The 24,759-nt window shown below is 39.3% G+C and overlaps 1 protein-coding gene across 1 annotated transcript in view; it reads right to left on the reverse strand.

Annotated features, from left to right (window-relative positions):
• Window positions 1-21,648, reverse strand: part of ndrg2 (NDRG family member 2) — a 33,700-nt gene extending 12,052 nt beyond the window's left edge. The window contains exon 1 of the mRNA XM_007541574.2: window positions 21,257-21,648. The gene's annotated coding sequence lies outside the window, so the exon portion shown is untranslated. The remainder of the gene's footprint in view (window positions 1-21,256) is intronic.
• Between the last annotated feature and the right edge of the window lie 3,111 nt (window positions 21,649-24,759).

Below are 24,759 nucleotides of genomic sequence, written 5' to 3' on the forward strand. Positions count from 1 at the left end.
TGATGCTGAAAAAGTCCAAAGTTCATTAAATATTCATTAAAAATTCTGACATCATAGTTGCCTGATTAGTGATAAGCTGAAGACAAAATGTCAAAATGAACACTAATTAAACACGTTTTTCAGCAGTAAAGCAATAGTTAGCATTAGCTTCCAGTTTAGCACTTCTCCCCCACCCAAGAGTCTGCTCCATTTTCCCACCTAAAAAGGTAATAATGTTTATCTAAATATTAATCTTTCACATTACAGTTGTCTGACTATTACTGACAACATGACGACATAATAAACCATAGGTAATGTTAAAGACAGAACAAATAAAATATGTTCTTTACTAAAAAAAAAATGTCAGAACTAGCTTTAGCTTCTAGCTTGGTACTTCTTCATACCCCATGTGCCCAATGTTTTAACACAAAAACCTAAAATAAGACAAGATGGAAACCCAACAAACACCTCTGGTTTGGGTGTAAGAACCATTAGCAGCACAGTGAGAATCAAAGCTAATCAGAAAGCATGGTATTATTACGTTGCTCCATTATCTATTTATTTTTGCACTGATTGATTTTTTTCCGTCGTCATATTTTTGATTAGTCAATAATGGCTTTTGCCTTCCATGAAAAGAAAACAATACAAGGTTATTTAATCCTACACACATTTTAATAGCCGTTGCTATTTTAGCTATTGCTTAGCTATCGTTATTGCTTAAAGTAAATATTAAAATTGATTCAGAACGCAGCATTAGCCTTTATGAAGAAGCACTGCTGTTTATAGTGCACTAACTGTGCATGTCCTGCTTTCAGAAAGTGATGACTGCATTCTGTCTGCAGGTCTGGCATTACATCAGACGGATGAAGAAGGCCAGTTAGTTTGTGTGATGCGTGTGTATGTATGAGCGTGCACGCATCACGAAATGAACAGCTTTCCCCCCTTGGGGAAAATCTGGGTCTCAAGCGGAAATGATTAGTCACCAAAGAAGGCCAGCACACACCACCAAACACTCACTGCATCCATTGTTCACCATGTAGCTCTCCTGTTCCCTCCTTACATTTCTTAACCTCGTCTTTCTCCGCGTTTGCTTGGTCACTTGTTTTCTTAGTGTCAGTACTGTCACCAGGGGAAGTCTTTGTAATGCCTTTCCCTTTCATGCTGTTACTCTAAAACTAAGACTGACACATAATATGAGCTATAAATAAGAAAGAAAACCATGCAAACAGATTTGAAACAACAGTCATCAGATCAATTTTGTTACCACTCTTCAACATGTAGATAGCCAAGCATGGCAGATCTATTCAATGTCACATGTCGTATATGATATTCTCTCAACTGTGTTCACTTGCATGGGATACAACATATGCATGACCCACATAAACATTTGAAATCAGACTGCACATTCCAAGATCTGCCTCTCTGCTGCATGAATGCCATCTCTGAAAAGTCACAACAATCTTAACACTTAAATACAATTCAATTCCTGAAGGTGTTTTTCTTTTTCTACAAAGAGAACTAACAAATCTTCTCATTTTCCATGGCGACCGGCTGTCTGGTCATCCCAGTCGAAGACTGATCTAATGTACTGTCATGCTTAATCTACTCATCGCAATGACTTTATCTGATTAAAATAGAATTTGTCATTAGATACCAATTACAAAATAAACCGATCTCTGGCTGCACAGTCTATAATTAATCCTTTGTCCCACAGGAAGACTGCTGTTTACAAAAACAGTAGCAGAGGAGCAGATTTACTAAACAGCACAACAGCTTGAAGAATAGGAAAGTCTATCAAAATAGGAGATAAAACACAAAAAAATTAACAGAGTGTGAAGGGAGGATTAAAACAGGCATAAGAGAGTTTAACTTTGTTCTGCCCAACAGCTTATAAAGAGCTCTGCAGATTTGTCCTGGTGCCACAGCAGCTGTGATTCACCCAAATGGTAACTTCTTCCTTCAACAGCACGCCTACCATATGTGTTACAAGCAGATAATGAGATTCGCTCAGCATTTAAGCCATTTAAAAACTGTAGTGACATTTGATCAATTTGATAATGAGATACAAATCAACAGATTTGCATAGAAAGAGTTATTACTGTGGCTATCATTCCATTTTTTGTGAGGCGGCCATGTTGGATTGAGGCCCTGTTGGCAAGAAATCAGTTTTCCAAGTTGGGAAATTCAGAATTCCAAGCAAATCACAGCATACAACGAGGTTTGGTGTGTTTTGCTGGAGAGATGAGAATTTCTGGGACAAATAAGTTCAGTTCCCACAACTCCAATCGATACTAGCAAGTTTGATGAGCTAGTTGTGCGCCCAGCTCCGTTTCTTCTCTCCACCAGTTACTGCACCTCTCTGCGTTCTTGTAACTACTTGCACAGACTCTCAACCTTATCAGCTCGGTGTCACATACAAGACAGTTAGAAATATAGACCGTTCCCCACTCAGCAGTTTTCTGTGCAACACTCAGTATGCGGACGGATGTGTCTGCTTTGAATATGCCTTGACTATGTGCAGAAAAGGGTAAAATGAAGTACATCCAAAGATATGGGAGGCTTTAAGCTAAAGGGTAAGTTAAGCCAAGACAATAATCCGAAACCCACCCGCAAATCTGTCCTTGAATGGTTTAATGGTTTAATGGATATCCTTTGTTGGTTATTAAGGTAATGGTGACCAGGAGGCTGTTACTGCAGGAATAACATTCAAAGGTGGCCAACTCTGTATTGAATGATTAAATGAAGTCAGAAAGAATAGAAATGTATAAAGCTTTTTTTAAAAAAAAAAAAAAAAGACAGCTCACAGTTCATTTGGCTAAAATTTGTCTCTGCAGTTCAAAGCTTTACAAAACTGGAGATCAGAAATCGATGTGCAGTGCTAGTTTTCCTTTACAAACAGTTCAAGGTGTGTTATCGCCTTTGAGGAAAGGCAGCAGAGAACAGAGTGACACCTTATACAGAACTGATACAGGACTCATGTAACTCTGCCTCTGTACTTACTCAACTCTTCCACTTGCTTTCCCTATACAGTTTTCTGATGTTGCAACACATAATCAGGCTTACTCCCTCTATCATCCATTATTCTTTATCTCGGCTGCCTCTCTGAGTCCGTGTGTTTCCGAGCGTGTAATAACTGCTAAACTGCACCGTCTGTCACCATGGAGAAAGGAACGGAAAGAAGCTGGGATTTCTTTAGGTGGCCTGAGGGGAGGGACGCCGACATAGGAGTAGGAGAACGTGTAACTGGCTGAGACCAGGAGGCCGGTCTCACTTCCTGTTGGACCGCACTTCCACAGCTTCAGCTGTCAGGCAACAGTTGTCGGGTCCATCAGCTGTCGGGCTGCGGACGATAATTCCTTCAAATTAGTGTTGCACGCATTCATAATCCATAATCCAGAGATGTTAGTTTGTTCCATCCTGTTAGCGGGCCGCCTCAATCCAACTTGACACAAGCTGTTTTTGTCAATCCCCACTGTCAGGCTGCACCCTGCTCTCCACCGCTGTGTCACACCGACTCCATGTGCCTGCCCTCGAGGGCAATGTCACCACACAGCAAAACTCTGGACTGGGCTTCCAGCTGCTACAGTGAATTTGAATTTCACTAGAAACAATCCAGTCATTACGACACCATTTTTTTTTAAAAACTACTGCAGTAGAAGACAATTGTTTGCATTGTGTTTCTACAATACAAGGAGTTTTATTTCAGGGTTTCCCCCAGAGTGTATTACAATCATGACAGGCCACCAGGCTTTACTCACCTCCCCCCCCCCACTACCTGGCTAAGTCGCTTGTTTATTTTAAAAGGGGTTTTCTATGCACCAGTAACAACAGTGACAGTAAAGATGGATTAAGCGAGGTTTATAGTTGCACCTGCCTTTTGGCCTCACATGCCATTGTTTCCAAATTAGGGAATGAAAAAATTGCTTAAATAAAAGTCACGCAGCACATCTGACCACATCCACTACATAGCTGTTTCCTGTTGCATTTGAATCCAACATCTCAGCATAGTGAATTCATTCTTTCAAGGCCTGCATCCAGGTCAGATGAATCCAACTGTATCACTTATCTACCAGTCTGCAGTGACCCTTTACATGGGTCACATGTGGGAAATGAAGATATATGGAAAACCTCATAAAATATGATCTAAGTGGACTTTTATTTGGAGAAGGTGAGCCAAGGGCAGTGTCTGTGTAATGTCTATAAGTGTGTGAGGAAGAGGCAGCAATCTGCCACTGGACAAAGAAAAGTTGGAGCTTAAAGACCTTTTGCGTTTCTGCCAAGAGAAGTCAGCTGTATTAAACAGAACATCTTACTCCACACATCTTCTTGGCTTTTGTAAAGTTTTAGGAACTTCAACTAAATAAAACCCTTTGTTTCATTGACAGTCCAATATGTGACAGAGCCAGCCGCTTTGACAAGTCTGTCATTCCTCCAGCTCCTTTTTTATTTCAATCACTTTCTTAGAGCTTCTCACACCTCTGAAATTGTTCCCGACTCTCTCCGCTCCTGACTTTTTATTTGTCACTCTCAGTTCCCATCTGTTTTCGCTGTCCTTCTTTCTGTTTGTCTTATTCCACACCCAACAACACGTGAAAACAGAAAAAGGCCAAACATTTAGACAGGCAGAATCGACTCCTTTACCAGGTCCTTCCCTGCCTCCAGCTCTAAGTTAAAAGCCTCCTTTAGACCTTAAATACAGTTAGCGAACCCAGCCAGATGTAGAGTTGTCTGAAGTCAGAATTACGCATTAAGGTAATCAATATAGAGAAAGTCTGAAGGCTGAAATGTCGAAATGTTGAACCTGTGGCATTTGGGAGACAAGCGCAGCTGTTTCAACACATGGAGCCGTAGCTTTGAAGGTTTAAGACTGAAGATGATGAGTAGCAAAACGTTTGAGGGCCAGAAGAAGAAGGCAGCTTAAGAGTTCATGTCCTTTAGGCTTTTGGACCTTCTTCAAAGTTCTTGACATTTTACAAAGACGGTTGTTTTGAGAGTATTCACCGTGTCAGGCAAATCTTACAGTTCAGCTAAAGCGGCCTTAAATACTTTAATGGTTTCTAAAGTTGACAACAGTCGTGACTTTGAGTTATGGTATAGTTTTAGTACTTTTGGTATTGTCCGTATATTCCCTATTCCATGCTTTTGTGTTTAGGGTATTTACTTTCTAAGAAAAATAGTTAGACCATGTGTTAATGAATCAACCACATAGTCCAAAATAGGTGAATATTTATGCAGTCACTTATTTTATGCTTTGCATTTTTATTTAATTGTCATTATTTTGTAGAAGTCAATTTTACATTTGACGTTGGTGGGGTTTTTTTTGGGAAAATGTCTGTTTCAAAAAAGATGACAAGTCACTGAAGGAGGTGAAGTTTCAGTACCTCTTACAGCAGCAGATTTTATTTTAAGAGTGAAATTTTGGGGTAAAAGTTTTCAAATAAGAAATTATACCAAAGTTATACGCAGGTAACCAAAGTATGCCAAAGTTGTAAACAATTTCGATTAAAAACATAATAATAAAAATTACGTTAAACCAGATGTATTTTGCTGATGGTCAGCTGGGATCACCAGCTTTTTTTTTTTTTTTTTTAAATATCTGCAATCAAGACTAAAAGTGACAGCTGCAGATTGGAAACTGAAAACATACAGTATATCATTATTGTTTATATAATAAACTTCAACACATACAGTATATCATTATTGTTTATATAAAACTTCAACACATACAGTATATCATTATTGTTTACATAATAAACTTCAACAGGCATCAAGCCACTAGAGTTGGGTTTTTAAAACCAGACTTATTCCAGTTGTGGTGACTATTAGCTAGCTAACATGACTTTGTCAATCCCCTAATGTTACTTTATAAAAACTCAAATGACAGAAAATAAGCAATAACAATGCTTACTTGGATGATTATTTATTTTAATGAGGTTTTCTCTTTTCTAATTTATCTTTGCATTGAAGCACGTGCTCCACCGAGTTCTTTGTTTGGCGGACAGTGTGTTTTCTTTACTATTTCACCAACTTCTCTGAGTGGTTGGCTGGTGGGACTTATTAGGGTTTATTTTTGGCACACTTCTTTTCATGGGCTGTTTGTTCCTTTTCTACGTCTGTGTTTCAATATAAATTGGAATTACAAAAATAAATTTACTTAATAGAAACAACAAAAAAAATATAGCTTTATTTTGTTCTGAGAACTGCAACTCACAGCCAAACAAGATTTTATAGGGCAATATTAGCAAATTATTTTAGGAGTTTGATGTATTAAAAAGGGAAGTAAGTGTGGCATTTAGACATAATGCTTGCAATGTAATACAAATATCATGGTTTAAATGTTTTTGGCACTTCGTAGCCAATCCACAGTAATACCTCAGAGGATTTCCTATCGAAAGTGAAATGCGCACTACGGATTTACCCCGGTGCTGACACAAATACACACACACAATCACAGTGGAGAGCCCCAGGTGTTGAGTACACAACCACTTTGAGGACTTTATCTGCCCTCTCTCCTGAAGCGAATCCTGTTAGTCTGCTGGGCCTCAGTGCTGTCACATCTGGGCACCACTGTGTCAGTTTTAGATGTGTGCCGGGCACCGCGAGACGTGTAGTCATGCACACAGATTATCTGCTGAGGTCATGCTTTCTTTTTTTTTTTTTACTATTCAGCACAGTGAAATATGGATGGAAGGCAAACAGAAGGAAGAAGAAAAAAAAAAACAGAGTCCGGCTTTTCAACTGTGCGCTCACTAATGCTCTGCTGGGTATGTGGAGAGGTAAATGCCACAATGATGATAAAGATTCATGCGGCTGAAAACAACTAACATTTGATCTAAATGCCAAACCTGTGCAAAGGATTACAGCCGAAAAACACTGATTCAAGAGGGACTTTTAGTTTTGTGTCCCTGCGTGGCTTTGCTGTTTTTATCAACATAATGCTTCACTAGATAAATCCCACTGGCACTGTAGGACTATGGCATCTTCTGCTCACTTCAACATGAAACACAATCTCTTGCAAGCAGTTGGCTGGGCAGAGAAAAGCACGAGACGTGAAAAATGAGCGACAAATGTGTCAAGACATGACAGCAGCCTCCATGGAGACCCAGAGTTGTCCTCCGAGTTTTCTCTCCTAAATATTCTCTGAGATCCATCACTCAGTGGCTCCACACCGCTTCTCTTTTCTTTACCGGGTTGTCTTTCATTCCCTCCGTCATGACCTCACCTCTGAGCAGAATCTCTGTCTGTCTGCCTCTCTCTCTTGTGACAGAGGTCCAAAAGCAGATCATGAGTCACTTGATCCTCAACGGGGATGATGGGAAGTTGTCGGCGAATCATCGGGTTTCATCACTGGCTCCTCGAGTCGTTTATCAAAATTACCAGAATCTAATCAATTATGGGCGGCCATGGCACAATGCTTAGTTTTCATTCAGTACCCCAAGGGAAGGACACATTTTCTGAGCCATTTTCTCCTCCTTCATCATGAAATTAATATTGGGCATACCAACATTGCGACAACAGTATATTTGTTATGTATTGTGCAGCCCCAATTTATGTGTAGCCCAAAACATTTATCTTGTTTGACCAGAGCACCTTCCTACATGTTTGCTGGGTTCCCTTGATGTCTTTAGGGAAACACATATCAAATATCTTTGATCTGTCCTGCCATTTTTCCATAAATTCAAGATTGTGCAACTAATAGTTGCCAACAGACTCTGCTAACTGAGCTGCAGAGCTCTACAGATCACCGTATTGCTCTTGGTTGATGCTTGACTTGTATGGCAATTGTTTTTTATTTTTTTGCTTTAAGGCCTAACTTTCTCCAAAGCCTTCTCCCTGGCCTGTTTGCTGTCTTCCTTTGTCTTCATGATGCTGTTTGTCCAGTGATACTCTAACAAGCATCTGAGGTAAAATTGGATCAAAATACAAACTGGATCAAAAGCTTGGCTTTTTTAAAGGTAATTCAGGAATACTTTGTTGTCTTGAAGCAGTGCTGTAAACATAAGAACGGCAAATTCGAACAATAACAATATAAACTGTCATAAGATCACGACTTTTTGCTTGAAGTTGTGAACTGCAGATATTCAGCCTCATTTGCCAGCTTTTCTTTCAGATGACCTACAATCATAACACTGACATACTTTCCAAACAGACATTGTACATCCATGTTTAGTTTTAAAGCTTGTGACTGACCCTAATGGGTTTTTTGTCTCTTAAGAATCTAAAGAAACAATCCCACAGGGTGACAAGAACCTGTCAGCGCTTCGGGTTCATTTAACAGCCAGCAGCCACAGTATTAACTTCCGAGAAGTCTCCTCCGCTGAACAGGAGCGCGGATGATGATGAGCATGTGCTCCTTGCTTTAACTCCGTTCATCCATGAAACTCAGAATCTCTCTCGACTGACAGGCTTTTAGTTGTCTCGTTCTGTAATGTCGCCGAGGACATTCATCAAAGCAAAGCATGAACCAAAGCAGTGAATCCCCCGAGTAATTCTGCGGTGGTGCAAATGACGAGACGGCTCATCTTGCTCAGACTGGAGTGTGTTTTTTTCCACTGATGCTAAAAAATAAAACAAGAAAAAAAAAAAAAAAAAAACGGGATTTGGACAGCTGAATCGATCTTCTCAATCTGGGTCATGAGCCCAATAGACGAGCACATGATCATGAACACACAGACACAGAGAGACACACTTCCACTAATTGACCTTCCAACCACGGTAAATTAATATTGTGAGGCCATTGGCTGGGAGATGAAAGAGATAAGCAGCCTGGTTCTCTGATTTTCTGCCGCAGTCCAACATACAGCAGCTTCCCTTCAGACACTCATTCTATAAAACTCCTAAATCCTGTAAAGGCAAAACTCAGAGGTAGAATCTTGTTTCTAAAATCTACATTTCATATATTTTACTCCGATGAGGAGCTAAAGAAGATGAAGCTTAAGAAGAGCTGTATTAAAGCAGATTTGTAAAAATCTTCCTTGCTGTAGCTCCGTTCCAAAAAATCATAACACTGACTTTCCGTCCGAGTTCTTGACAGGGTTCCATACTCGTCTTTCCTATTTAGCAACACTTTACTGGTCTGATAGAGGGCAAACTTGCATTATTATGCCATTATCAATACGTTACTTGATAATGGTCCCAAGACAGCGTTATCGTTTATCGCTGTAATTTCTGGGACAATTTATCGCTGGACAAAATGTATTATCGTGACAGGTCTAATACATCTGCTATGGCATTCATTTGCCCTCTGAGGTTTTTTTCTGCCCTTCTGTGGAGCTTTAACAAACTCACTGCTGCTCTTCTGAGTAAACAACCTTGTCTATATTGCAGGGCTACATCATTATATAAAATGTTGCAAAGCACTACAAGTGCCAACAAAAGTCATTGCAATTATTTTAATTCAAAGAAACATTAAAGCCCTACAGAATTATTTTATACTCAGTAAATCTCAAGAAGACACGAAGAGAAAAACATCATGAAATCTGACATCAGGCTACCCACAAGGACTGAATGTTTTACACATTTAAAGTATAACAAAGCCAAACGCGTGTCCAGAAACATTCAATTACAGTGATGGGCCACATGAATGTAGAGATCAAAACATTCTATTCTGCTTTTTCTCCCGACTTCATTCATCTGCGTCCAAAACCATAACTTCTGATTTGCTTAGAAGGCTTTTTACAAGATTTTTTTTGGGGGGGGGGTTTTTCGCTTGGAAGCAAACTGCAAACATCTGCTTCCCTGCACTACAGCACCAGCGCAGGTCAATGTTGTTCCAGTCGGTACAGTTTCATTTAGGTTTAAAAAAAGAAATCAAGGAGCAACATTATCATGCGGCATCCCGGTATTTTTGACAAACGTAGTGTCGCCGAAAAAAAGGATGAAATCTGACAACACGACGAGGAATCTCCACCTACTTTTGTCCCTTTTTACGCCAAAACCTCTCCTCTCAAGTTCTCTTCTTCTATGATATTTAGTGAATCTGACAGCGCGCCCAAAATTCCTGAAGGCATCTGTGGATCATCCACCACACGAGTCACGTGATGAGCGTTACATGAGTCACCCCAAAGATGGGAGCTTGCGACTGCGTCACGCGCCATCACAAGTCGGTTCCAATATCCGTCGTTGACAGATCCTCGGTCTGCGTGGTGGCTGATGTTGGCGTGAGAGGAAAACGGGGTCCCGCTTCATGAAAACATAATTAGGACGGTTACTTCATTACTGCAAATCCGGTGTCCATCAATGAACAGAGCTGGAAATCAAATGATGCCGGATATGAAAACGAAACCAGTGGATGAAATCTTTTAGTGGGAAAATTAAATACAGTGGATTTCAAAAGTGTACACAGTCCTTTTGGAATAGCAAGTTTTTTTAATGTTGAATAATAATTTATAATCTTTCTGTTGAATATCATAGCATAAATAGCACAACTATGTGAGAAATGGTGTTTCATTTCTTTACATAAAAATATGTGTCATTCCCTCTATCAGTGAGTGATTTACATAACTCCTCTTCTGGTGTAATGAGAAGTAATGAGGAGCAGGAGCCAACCTGCTCTGATTAAAGTTATCTATTAAAGAAACGAGAATGTTATTCAAGCTATTCTAGTCTATATTATTTCTTTTTTTTTCTGTTATGGTGACAGCTGGATGGCAGTGATCTAACACAGGAAGCACCAAATGACATTAATGTACTCTAGATATTGTTCTGAGCTACACTCATCCTGATTAGAGCTGAAACATTCAGTTATGATTTATCCAGTTTTTCTGCTTCCCACTGCAATACAACTGGACACAGAGCAGAGTGCATCCTAACCTAACCCGGCTCTCTCCCATCAACCTGAAGATTTATTAAGAAACACTCCTAGTTGTGTAACACGCACATGCCGTACCGTCAGCTCTGACAGTCTGGACGCGCACTTGGGCACACAACATAAAAAAATCTCCCGGTTAGAGAGAGAGGAGCGCCAGAAGACACTCGGATCCAACCTGAGAAATATGAATGGAGTTGGATCTGAATGTTTGCCTATAAATAGGATGTTGTGAAGGGCCGTTTGGACTAGTAGGAACAGACGGAGCTTTGTGCTGCCCGGCCTATCTGTATCTAGCCTTAGGCCATCAGCCAGTGGACTGATGTGTCCCCCAACAAACCCACACACACAAACACACACTCACATATAAAGACCTCTGCAGTCTTATACACCTACACCCAGCTTTAAATCCATACGCACTGACCCAGTTGCTGAGCCTCTTACTCACACTTACTCCTACACTGGATATAAATAACGAAAATCCATATTCTTACTCAAGCTGGTACGTCCTAGACACAACCATTGGCTGGGGCCGAGAAAGAAAACCTGAGGAGAATATTGTGTGCTAGTCACATGGCCAGAATTTATTCAGACTAGACTGATCTGGAACTCCCACGCAGCGAGTGTTCTTCCAAACCATTTCAGTCATCAGCTAATGTGCTCCTCTTCGCCGCACGGACTGTAAAAATACAACCGGGCTCATATTCCAGAAGCCCCACGTACAAGTGAAATATGAGGAGCCTTATCGAGGTAACTGGCTGTAAGGATGTTTGGTAGCACAGGCGGAGTGTTGAAGCACTTTTAGGTCCCCCGGTGTATTTAATTTTTCACCAGAGGATGAATTCATGTGGTTCCACAAAGTATTTTAGGTTAAAGGTATATTAATTACATCCTTTTCAGTGCTGTGAGACTAGAATCACTGCAAAAACTTTTTAAGTTCAACTTTCTTTTAGGGCTGCAACTAATGACCATTTGAGTAATCAATTCTTTGGATGATTTATCGATAAGAAGAAATTCCCACATTCAGCAGATTTTTTTTATTTCAGTCATTTTTATAAATTATTAAGAAATGCATTAAAGGATGTAAGTAATTCAATTCATTTTATACATAAGAACGTTCCATTGCCCAAAATCCAATAACATAGCATTCATTCAGTGTACGCTTGATCATTTGTAGATTAATTGCTTAACTTTAGCCTTAACCAATGAATAATTGTATATCAAAAGGTATAAATATTTTGTACAGTTTTGTCTTAATTACTACTCTGAGTGTGTTGTTCTTTCAGTAAATTATCTTTCTTTGGAATCTCCAGTTAATGATTAATCAATACTACATTAGCTGATGATTATTTCAATTAATCACGATTAATTGTTTCAGCCCTACTTTCTTTAATTCCTTTTGTTTGTTAATTGTGCTACTTGAAATCAAAGTGTGTGAGCACGACTGGAAATGTTTTTTCATTTTTGACGCTTCCTCGTGTGGCACTGGCCAGGTTTCACCAACATGTACTGAGTGCTTGTATCAACAGAGCAGAGTCTGTGTTCAACTCTGAGCCAAGAGCCAGAAGTGTAAAACTAAACAGTCTTAATTCATAGGAGCTGCAATCTCACAAGCTGTACAGGATATAACTGGGACAAGTAAATAAGAGACAGGAACAGTTTGGCTTCATGTTTACAACACATCCACAAATGTTGGTATCATTAAATCCAATCTGAAAAACAGTAATAATTTATTCGGATAGATCTAAGGATGATCACATTTTTTTAGCACTTGACTCCAACTCTGGTCACACAAAGTTGAGCATTTTTAAGACAGCTTTTCATTTTCAGATGAAATTACCTTTCCCCCCCAACCTGTTTCAGCTGAAACACAAGTTGAAGTCGATTGGGAATCACGTCAAAGAAAGTATGTGGATATATTACTGCATTACACTCAAACGTAGATACAGAGTTTGGTCAAATGTCCACATTGGTCAAAGTTTTCATAAATGATCGTTTTTAGTCATATTAAATGGAATTTTCATAATTACTATATTGCGTACAGTGTGGCACTGTGAGAATGACAACATTGCAGTTTCCTGTACAGCTCTCATTTGGAAAACAAAGATGTTGACTCGCTTATATGTATAAAACTAATTTAACATCAGAAAATGCAGACAGCATAGATCCATCTCTTGCAGATTATAACTCTGCTGCATTGAAAACACTATTAGACCATGCTATAACAGTTCAGCTACACTAACTTTAATCTTTATATTGTCTGAAAATGTTTTTGTCTCAATAAAGGTTATTTGCTATTGTTGACAATGAACATGAATTAAATGCCCCAGTTCATTTTGCTAGCAATATATAACTCTGATGGAGGTATAGAGCTTAACAACAGCTTGCATTACTCTTAGACAGGATTCCAGCTTTTAGCTGGAAATCAATACAGGAACAGAAGAAAAAATACATGTCATGTCCGCCTTTTAAACTGACAAGGCATTTCCGTTACTGAAAACAAGGTCAGAGACAAAGTGCTGACCGACAAGACAAACAGTGGAAAACAATGCATAAACGATGGTTCAGATATGATCAGAATCATTAAAGATACCTGTGACAATTTTATTATTGTTGATTGAAACAATTTATCCTCACTTTGTTCAGATTTCCAGCAAAAAGGGAAGAAAACTTTTGAATCTTCAGCGGTATTGTAGAAAATGAAAGCAAAATTCAAGAGTCTATCAAGGAAATTTGCTCTTAAGCTCCAAGGCAGTGTCACCACTGGAACACCATCATGCACTACACCACAGACCACTTGGCTTCCCACTTTCAGTCAGAGTCCGGCATCCCAACAACACGCAACGTTATCACAGCAGCAACAGCTGGCATTCCACACAGTCCAGCGGAAATGGAACTGGTGTCGTCACCGCCTCCACAGAAAGGCCAGCACTATTTCAAGGCGGACAAGACGACAGCAACATCTACTTTGCTCTTATTCTGGGAACTTAGTCCATCTCTGAAGCAACACGGATCCAATTAAAGCCGTTTACTGGACCGCCTCAATGTAGCACCACACATTTGTTTACCCTTTAACAGAGCTCACAGTGTCTGAAGTTTCATAAACAGAATCTCAGCTGACTGACCAAAATGTTTGGTCAGTTTTTCAGTGACACTCAGTTTAACACTTGTGGTTAGCTAAACACATCGTTGCTAACAGTTTAAATTTAGAGTTGCACTATTAAGTCGCCTGGGGATTGACTTAATGAGGTGTACCTTACTTAAGTGCTGCCAAGTTGCTCTAACAACAACTATTTTCAAAGTGGAAGCTGTTACTTAAGGAAGAAGACTCAAAAGTTCATGATTTTCAGTACACCACATCGGTTATCCAGTCAGGTTCCAATGTAAGCAGAGGGTAAGACCTCAGCTGATCACAGGAAGGGTGAATGCAGAAATGTTAGCTGCAGGTTTCCCAGCCAGTACACAGATGTTTACAGCTGAAAATGCTAACTCTGCCAACCCTGCTAATCCCTGACATGCAGTGGCTCCTAAAAGTGTACACCCCTGTTAAAAGTCCAGGTTTATGAGACGTGGTAGTTTATTGCCTGCCATGGTTTGGTTTGTAGTTGGACAAAAATGCAGGCAGGGCCAGAGGCAAAAAGGCTCCAAAGGGAATAAGGCATGGAACCAATAGAACTGAAAGAGAGAAAGTAACAGAAGAATCCAACAACAAAGCAAACCAGTGAGCTTATATACTGAGGCAGAGGTGGGAAATGACAAAGAACCAGATGGGCTAATCAGACGTAATCAGTTGCAGCTGTGGCTGGGAGAAAGTGAGGGAGGGAGACTAATTAACCCAAAGGTGTGAATGCACATGTTCAATGCAAGCAAACTGGAGACCGCTTCAAAACAGGAAGCAGACTATAGCACAGGGCATTGTGGGCAAATACAACCAAAACAAACGCTTGCTTCTAGAACTAGCGGGAAGAATGGTTTGTTTTCTTTTACCAAAGACAAACTAGAAATTATACAACCGCTAAAATCCAACGCCACTCCATTTTTGTTTACATGTTGTGAGGAAGGAAGTTGCAGTGAGTGTCTTCTGAGGTTTTCATGTCATTTCCTTCTTAAATACACAAAGGACAGACCACAAAAATAAATAAGAACCTAAACACAAAGGACTGAACTGGTGCTGCAGAATCCTAATGTCAAAAGGACAACTGAATATGTTAAAAACTAACAATAATACACCAAGAAATGATCAAAAGACAAATGAAAACACAAACTGCCCAGGATTGTGACATTTCCAGACTTTTCTACACCTGTACAGTTCAACTGGAAACTCAACACAAAATCTCTGAATCAGTAACTCTGAATTAAAATGAAACTGTCAAGGCTTTTTTTTTTTTTTTTTTTACATATAAATATCCCAGTATAACTCACTTTAGTATTCAGTGTCAGAACTGTCAGCCTTATGCTTCTGTAGAGCCATTACTCATCTAACAGATCGAGCTTCCCTGGAGACAACACTGACGGATCAGCAAACACTGTGTGAGTAAATGTTAATATTGGTCGAGTCAACAGACAAGGTGTCAGTCTGTATTTGCCCTGGTTTACAGCACTACCTGAGGAAGTACATTTGTTCTTTGCCAAACAAAACAAATATTAATTTGGAATATTTGCCGACTGCTCTGAGTGGAACAGTTTCCATCTGAGTGCAAAATGGACATTGGGAAAGTCCAATGATGTCACAACAATCATTAATGAGGTCAGGTTTGTTCAATAGCCGCCACTGAGTTCAATAGTGTGGCGGCGATAGAACATGTCTGATTGGGGTTAACAAATACAGTCACCGTCTTTTAATGTTTCCGCTTTTGTCTGATTGTCTGATTACTTAACTGCCTTCTCAGTGGGTTCATAAATGCATGCCACCTTCCTACCACCCGGCAGTGATGTCAGCAAGTTTTATCTCCTTGGATGACTGATGGGACTGGACCGCACACACTCAGAGACGCTGCATCAGAGCAAAGGGCAAGTGTTTCAGCTCAGGAGTTTATTTTTGGCTCCGACAGATGTGTATGACTCGGCTCAAGAAGAAAAGTAGGAAATCAAAAGCGAAATATGGCTACGGTCCAGCTCATTGAAAGTGAAACACTGGTCACAAACATCCTTGATCTGGTGGTGGGTGATTGGTCAGCGTTTCACTTCACAGGATCGTCCTGTATTTTATTTAAACATATGGAGAATTGGTACCGTTTTTGAAAGCGCACGTTTTGTCATTGTAACTGAAATAGCCACCTTATAAATCAACTAGAAATGGCAAAACATTTTTTAAATAAGATTGCCTTTATAGTTCTTCAGACTGCTTTTCTCAGAAACCATCAGAGCTGAAAAGCCAAAGTCAAATCAAGTTTGTCAGATTCCATTCCTGCCCACAGCATCACCATTCATAACGACTCTTTGATAATATGGGATGACACGAGATACAACAAGGATTATTACTTTATTTGGAATAAAGTATTTTTGAATCAAGTTATTTGAAATGATACAAAGAATAATCACATATAAGCCAGTTTTAGTTGGGAGTGTTTTGGCATCAGGGAAATTTTAGTTGATTTGGGACCATTTGTGATGAAAAACTGCTTTGAAATAACGTTTGTTGTAAATTTATGTCAAAAGAGTTAAACTAAACTTAGTTTGTGTATTTTAAAAAAGCATTAAAATACATGAACTATTAAATCATGAGACTGAGTTTTTTTTATATTGATATCAGATTATTAAAACATAAACTTTTATTTCTGAAATTTTTATGCTATTTTTGAAAACAAAAAAGAAGAATTATTTATTTTTTCCCTAAAAAAATAAAGAGCTTGATTTGTTTTCAAGAGGAAAATAGGTTTTTCTCCTCTTCTGAACTGAACATACCATTACATCTCTGACCTTTATAGATGTAATTCACATATTTTAATCAGCGTTAAACATGGTTTCAGACTGAGATAGCTTTTACTTATATATTTATGTATGTCTATAGTAGAGCAGCAGAACGTAAATGGAACTTGTCTCACCTGACTAGCTTCAGAAATATGATCAATTTATATGTTGAAAGCCTGGATGAAATCTTGCAACTACTAATTATTAATGACTTGAGTGATTCTTACGGTACGTGTTTCTCTAAGACGTTTATCAAAAGCCATTCATTGTTCATATTTTATGTATTTGTTTGAATACATATTTTGAAAGCCTTGGTGAATTTTAAGAGTTGATAACCAGCATCATGGTACCACCAAGGTTGATTGTTACTGTTGGGTCTATCGATGAAACGCTGCATGTTGAAACTAATTAGCAGTCCTCCAGTCTGGAGAGTCATTGTGACACCTATCAATGTCATCATTTTTCAAAATGAAATACCCCTTAATGGAGAGGAAGTACCTCTTCTACAACCCAGCATCTGTTCAATAATCATATGAACACAAAGGATGCATTGCAGAACCATTTGTTACCGTGACCTAAATAAATAAACCATGCTTTGTAGCAGATTAGAAGAGCAGAAATCCTTTGAAGTGTACAGTCATGTCTTCCCACTAATGCAATCAGCTCACAAGCACAAGAGAAGTTGAATCACAATACGATGTTAACTGAAGCACATAAGGAACATGATAGGATAGCTTGTAGGGTTAAAAATGAAAAACAAAAAAAAAAAAGAATTGCCACTTATTAAGAATTCAAGTCATGCTGAAAATGTTGCAGTGATGACTTGGATAGGAGCCAAACCCACGAATCAAAGTTCCAGTAAATCACTATGACATACTGACTAAAACCAGGGTATGCATCAAAAGTTAGAGCTAGCAAACCTGCTTGTGATCCCATCACTTTGTTTTGGTGGTGTAGCCGATTTGGTGAGATATCTTTGAGGTGGTATGGTACGTCCAAAGAACTCTCCATAGAGCAAAAACAAACAACTTCCCATTGATTTCCAATGATTGCAAATCCTTTGTGCCAACAGTTGCAATAAACTCTGCAATTAACTTTGAAATGTATGAGTTAGGTGGCGCTTCATCATCACCAGCCCAATGTTCTTCTGGTTTACTGTGGCAATGGAGATCAACTGTTTTACTTCTGCCTCTGGGTGGGAACCATGTAACAGTTTCTCAAATATTTTCATAGCATCGCACTTGTCCATGTGGTTTTTAATTTGATGCAAATGTGGATGAATGATGTGTATGTAATCTATGCGTTAACCATAATTTAAATATAATCCAGTGCATGTGTTTGTGATCATCCATGTCAATGAATCGAAAATCGGTTTTATCTTCCATCCCTAAATACAACTTGCTTGCGTTTTTATGCACATTTGTAATTGAGTGGAGTTTACTTGGGTTCTGTAAGATGACAGCAAGGAATCTGAGTTATATAGGAGGGTACTGGACAAATTACTGGATAATTTGGCAACAAAAACTTGTGGTAGTGGTTTGTGATGAGTTTATTTTCAAGGGACTTGCAAAACCACTGCACCATTCACCACAGCTGCCAAGAATGAACCACAAACATTGGCAGTAGGTCTAATTGAACCAGTTAGTCTCCAACATGAAGCGTGATCCAAGGGGTGGTACTGATACAAAAAAAATGGTAAAACTGAAAAAAAGTTACAGCAAGTAAACAAGAAAAAAATTTCTAATTATTAATTATTCTGTCTAGTCACAAAATAAGCTCTCCACTTGGCTTAGGCACTAATGCTAACCGTAAATACATTGGATTTGTGTATTATTTTGTGTGACAGCATGACTACACTCACATGTCACTTATCCAGTTCAGGCTGTATAAGTAGAATATGGTATTTACGAATGGTGAACATGTACATGAAGTAATTAAATACAAAATTACAACCAGGAGTACAACTTCAAGTTCAACTTCAGCCTCAGCATCCACATTAGCAGCCATCATGGCTCGTCTCCCCAGTCATATTCTGGCTTATATATTTAATTTTAAACCCCTGGTATCTTTAACAGTCCCTCTGTCTGATTTTGCAATGCTAATCTCAATTGAAGTTTTAGTCCTTACGAAAACAGTGTCAGACTTAATAAAAGTGCATCAGTATCCACGTCAGAGACTGTTGAACGTTGCTGAACCTGCAAAATCATCGTTAGCTAACAAAAATCTTCTTTGTGTGACCGACATTGATTACAACTACTTTCCCCCATCTCATTTAAATCTTTATGGTCTCTCTTACATCAAGTGAACCAAATGATCAATATATGGAGGCAATGAAGTTTGAGTGATTTGCAAGAATTTTAAAGAGGTTGTATATTTGTGAAATCCTGTATTGGAAATTTACTTTTTTCATCTTTGTGTGTTTATTATGTAATTGTACAGTTTTTGAAATGCATACCTCTGACCAACTAAAGACATATGAATCCAGTGGCTCATGTTGAGAAATGTTGGAATGCAGTAGAGTCTACTGAGGCGCATTGGTGCCAAATATGGTAAATGAACTGAAAGTATATGATGCTGTTCTCGTCATATAAACCACCCAAAGCATTTTATACCATGCATCTCCTTTATTCATTCAGCCACACTCACAAACATCCACACATTCAAACACCAACCAGTAGGAAACTTGGTACGAAGTGCCTTGCCTAGGGGCACATCAGCATAAGGAGGGAGCTTGAGTCAAACTTACAACTATTTGCTTGCTTCTAGTTCCAAGAAAATAGTTGTAAGTTTGACTTACCACAAATTAGTGTGAATTTTGCTTGATTCCTATATTGTCTTTAGAGTTTTTAGAAAAGCACTGCAAAAATAAAATGTATTATTATTATTAAACCACAATTGTCCATCAGTTATAGTTATTGTTACATACTCTCTATATATTCAAATTGCACACCCACCACCTCAGCTTGTGGATTGATCAAATTAAGTAGCCACTTTGTAAATTCAGCTGCATCTGGCCAGAGCAGGTGCTAGTTTTCATGCCTGATTGAAACACATCAAACTAAAAGCCTTTTGAAAATGACATTTGTGAGTGCATTTGCAGGCATAGGCCAGACCTTATCAAAAGCAATGCTGATTTCAATTGGGATTCTCTAACTTCCCAGTCTGAATGGCAAAATGTAGAGAGGAGGCTACAGCTCAAGAGGTGTAAAATGAGATTTGTAGAAAGTAGTATGGGACAAGAAGTGAAACAGGATTCACCTATTTGAAAATTTGCTAACTAACCCTTTAAATCGTCTCAATTTTATTTGATTTTAGAAAGTAACTTCCTGCTGTAGTCATTCATTCCGATGTTTGTTATAGTCATGGAGATTTAAGTGCTGAATATACACCACGCCCCAGCAAGAAAAAAATAAAAAATCCGGGGCATTTTCTCCTGAACGTGGCTGTGTTTGCGTCGCCGCCCATCCATCAGTTTTGTCATAGCGCGTGCAGGTACAGGTGCGTTTCCTGTGTCCTCGTACGCCCGCATTTTTTTTTTTGTTTTGTTTTAATCTGAGATCATTTTAATTAAAAACAAATAAGAAAAACAATTTCTACTTTCGAAGAGGCTATATGAGTGTGCGCGTGCACACTACCAGCAGGGGCTCTCCACTTTGCTGAAGCAGCGCGAGCGTCCAAATGCGGTATGACTCACAGGAAATGCGCGCGAGCTTCTGTGTAAGTGAATGTGTGCGCCTCTAGGTAGCACGACAAACCGAATCAAAACAGCCCCCCCTCCTCCTTCACGCGCCCCAGAATAGGCTACATCTAAAAGATATCCGCAGGTTTCCTCGTGAAACGCACCTTTATTGTGACATTTTATGTCAGCCTTCTCTCTTGTGCTTATATCCGAGCCAACACGGGGGCCACTAAAGCCACACTCAGGGGACACACCTCCATTTGACATTGACACATATTTGGCAATGTGGCAGCTCCCTCCCAGCACTTCGCATTGGGAGGAAAAAAAGAAGAGAGAAAAAAAATACAACCTCGCTGTCGCGTAAATAAAAAGCACTGAACCATAAAACAGCCTCGAGCTGCAGCCCTGTGGAGTGGACTGTTTAACTGCACAAAGACAAGCAGGGATGCGGCTGAAAGGCAGTAAAGAAATGGAGGAAGGAGAGCAGAGGAGGAGGTGAGGGGGGGCTCCATATATCACATAAGTTCATGCGGTATGAAAATGTCAATACCGGCCTATATCCTGCCATGCCGCGGTCATTTACTGTAGCAAGAGGCTGGAGGAGAGAGAGCAACAAAGAGCCCACTGGCTGTGCCACATGTGCGCATCAATAACACACTCTGCCACAAGCTCTCGCGTTAATTAAAAACAATTTCTTGTGCAAGCAGATATTAGTTTTCTTTTACAACGGTATGAGTTTAATACATTCTAGCTAAGCATTCAACGTTTAAATTATTTATTAAAGCAGAATTTAATATTAGAGCAACAACAAAACAAAGACTTTCTGAATAATTTCTCAACAATTTAGTGCACGCGGAACAGAAAAATAAGCAGAGACGTACCTTTTAATTTGAAGCTCGCTGTCAATAAAATGAACTGACTCCAGAAAATATATGGCAAGTCTCGTTCCCCACTTGCTCAGTTTCTTATAGCTCTTTTTCCAACCTGTCCCCCCACTTTTCCCGCGAAGCTCCTGTTATGATACTTTCTCCTTCGCCGCTTTTTTTTATTTTCCGCCGTGCCCTTTTCTTTCCCAGCCTTCCACTGTTGCTTTATTTCTTTCCAGCAGGGGGAAAATTCAGCACCCAGAAAAAAACATATGTAGCGGTCAATCAAAAGGCAAGATGGAGCCTCGGAGTTTGGAAAGGGGGGAGAAAGAAACTTATGAACAGAACAGCTGACGACTAAAACCCCTTGAAGTCTATTCTTCTTCTTTAGAAACATTAGAAATTCTGTTTTATTGGTGTTATGGTTTACGTCCGGGGACTAGAGTTACTGTTTAGCTAATATCGGCAGAAAAAGCCCAGTTTCACTCGCTGACTCCCCCCTCCTCTTCATCATTGCGGTGGTACAGCCCGTCCTTGTGGAGCTCGCGGAGCAGAGCCCCCCAGCGCGTGAGCGTTCCCGCCTGGGACCGAACAGGCAGGTAAACAAACGCACCTGGAGCTGAAGAGTCGGGGTGGAGAAGGAGGGAAATGGCTGCAGTTGTTGGACTTGGAGGAGTCCAACAACTGCAGCTCCGACTTCGAGCCCACTTTCTCTGTAATGTGTCGCCACTGGCTGCTTTTCTGCCTCCCTATAGTGTCAATATCACCACAGATGTCCGCATCAAAATATTAAGAGTAAGAGATAAGTACGTACTAATCTGGAAAATGTCATGAAGCAGTACAGAATTGTACTGGAATTTATCAATCATATTATAACTTTGATTCTGTGAATATACATTTTATAAGCTTTGTTAATTTAAAACAGTAAAACAATGATTTTGTAACATTTGGGCATGTGGATATTTAAAATGAACTTGAATAATTGGGTTCCAAGTAATATTACTTAAAAATTGAGACCGATTAACCTATCAATTTTTTTGATGTAATTTTTAAATGAAAAACATAATTACAACACTCCCACATTTATTACAACTTAAAATGACTAAAATCCCACACAAGATTAGAACATAGTAATATTTTGAACAAGGTCTGCCCATTTCACTCCTAAAGCATTTAGTTTGATTTGCCCTCGTCTGTGAGAGTGAGCAGCACCGTGGGGAAAGAGCAATCTGAAGCCTAGAGAGAGAGAAAAAAAAGACTAACAGCTTGAAATTCTGGTAAGGCGTTTAAAGAGGTCTAAAACAATTTAAAATCAACCACTTTGCTTTCCTAAAATTAGCATACGAACATTTAAAAATACAGCCGACACGCTCAGGTTTCGCTGTCCAAGCAAAACACGCAACCAAACGTGACATAAAAATCAAGGTTCAGTTTCACACCCATGAACATATTTGCAGAACTTTTTAAAAGTCGGGATGTAAGAACAAGGTGTTTTTAAATCAGCAGTTAAAATACCTGTTCCTGACTGACTGTGTTTTCGGGTGACTGCATGTTGCGCAGCCAATTTCCAGCAATCAGATCATTTTTGGTATGCACAGCTTGCAAAGCTGGAGCTAATTAGTCCGGGGTTTGTAACAAGTGTTTTCCAACTGACATTTACATCGAAATAGAGGCTGAGGGCACAGTTACAGTACTCTGGATATTTTTGTCTCAGTTTAAAAAACAAAAAAACAATTATGGTCTCTTAGATTCCAGATCTGCTGTATCGCTTATGATAAAATACATATTTTTTTTAATCAACTTTGATATGGTGTGGAATATTATGCTGGGCATCTTTACTAGAATGTGCCAGAACGTCGCTCTGTTTGCCCAGTAAAACTGGGTCAAGATGATCGGATTTCACCGATACCATGCCTTGTTTGAACAGAATATTTAACTTAATTTTTTTTTTCTTTTAACAAATAGCATTATAATTTTTCAATATTTTGCCACTAAAATGTTTTTTACGTGCTTAGATTCATAGAAGTAGCTAAAAATGATTGATTAATAAGTTTTATGTATTTGTAGAGTAATAGTAAAGCAGTGTAGATTTAGCGTACCATTATCCGTTTATTGAAATAATTTTATGGGTGTCAACTGTAAAAAGATTCTACCAAATTAAATAAGGGAAGCTCCATGTTCCCTTCATGCTTTATGTTTACGATATTAACTTATAATGTGAGCATACGGGGCCCCTGGGAACGGAGCCAACCTGGTTGGTCTGACATGATCTCTACTGGCCCAGAGCCCCTGATTATCTCTGTCAGCAAGCTGGTTTCCATCGGTGGCCTGTTTTCTTCTTCAGTTTTTAAGAACTGATGGCTAATAACACTGGTGACAATAAGCTTTTCTCCCTAAAGGTTCAGTAAAAATGAAAAATTTGTAAAACAAAAAAGTTACACCATGAATTCCTTTACATTCCAATTTTTTAAAAATGAATTATTTAAACAGGGAGGGAATATTACAAAAAAGTTCAGTCATCATTGTCCTGTGCAGACCCAGTCCATGGTTTGACTTTCAAGAAAGTTAATCTTAAAACTACAAATGGAAAGGCAAACAAAACAACACAAAGAATCCATGTACAAAGCGGAGTGGCAATCAGAAGTAGCTGACCCTGAATGTGTATTCTGATCCTACACCTTCAGCTCCTCATGAAACCTTTAGTTATGTAACTGTGAAGCAGTGAACACCCGTGAATCTGTTTTCCATATAAAACTCCACAGTGAAGTTCTTTCATGCAGGAGAAAGACGGGAAACATAAACACGACACGTGTAATCCCCGGCCGAGCCTGCGCTGGCTGCATTTCGCTGCGGACCAGATCCAGGAGCAGAGCTGCTGAAAAACAGAGCATCACTCATTGGTTCTGAGGGTTATGTAAAGTAGGGTCACAGTTTCCTCCCCCCCCTCAACCTCCAAAGTGACATGATTAGAATCATATTTGTCTTGCCATTATCTGACCACGTTGTTTCCTACAAGTGTTCGCCAGCTACGGCTGGAGTGCAGGAAAACATGATGTAATCATCCTGTGAGGATTTATGGCAAACAATGCTGATTATGTGAATAGAAGATTTTCTTATGGAATTCCTTACTCTGTGTTTTATCAATCTATAAAAATTCTTTTTTTTTTTTTTTACTATTTCAGGCCAGCTTGGAGTAGAAAACTCGATGTGTCGCTTCTGCCAAGCCGATTTTTTGGTCGTTTTAAATCTCCCCACAGCCACCTTATATAATGATCCTCCAGCCTGTGCTTACTGTCAAGCTGTGGTGCGCCACAGATTCCACCAGGAACACACTGATGCTCAGCAACACGTTTAAACGTGCTGCTGCGAATTCAGCCCGAAAGGCATTTCCTGTCACATGCTCAAACTTCACATCTCTATTTCAGAGGCAAAGAGGGGAAGGGGTTTTAGTGGTTAACGTGAAGAAAAAGCAGCTCTGTTTGTTTGCCTGGGCTTCGTTGGTGAGACAGCAAGGCGGT

This window comes from Poecilia formosa, unplaced genomic scaffold (assembly GCF_000485575.1).
Source record: "Poecilia formosa unplaced genomic scaffold, Poecilia_formosa-5.1.2 Scaffold618, whole genome shotgun sequence".
NCBI classification, from domain to species: domain Eukaryota; kingdom Metazoa; phylum Chordata; class Actinopteri; order Cyprinodontiformes; family Poeciliidae; genus Poecilia; species Poecilia formosa.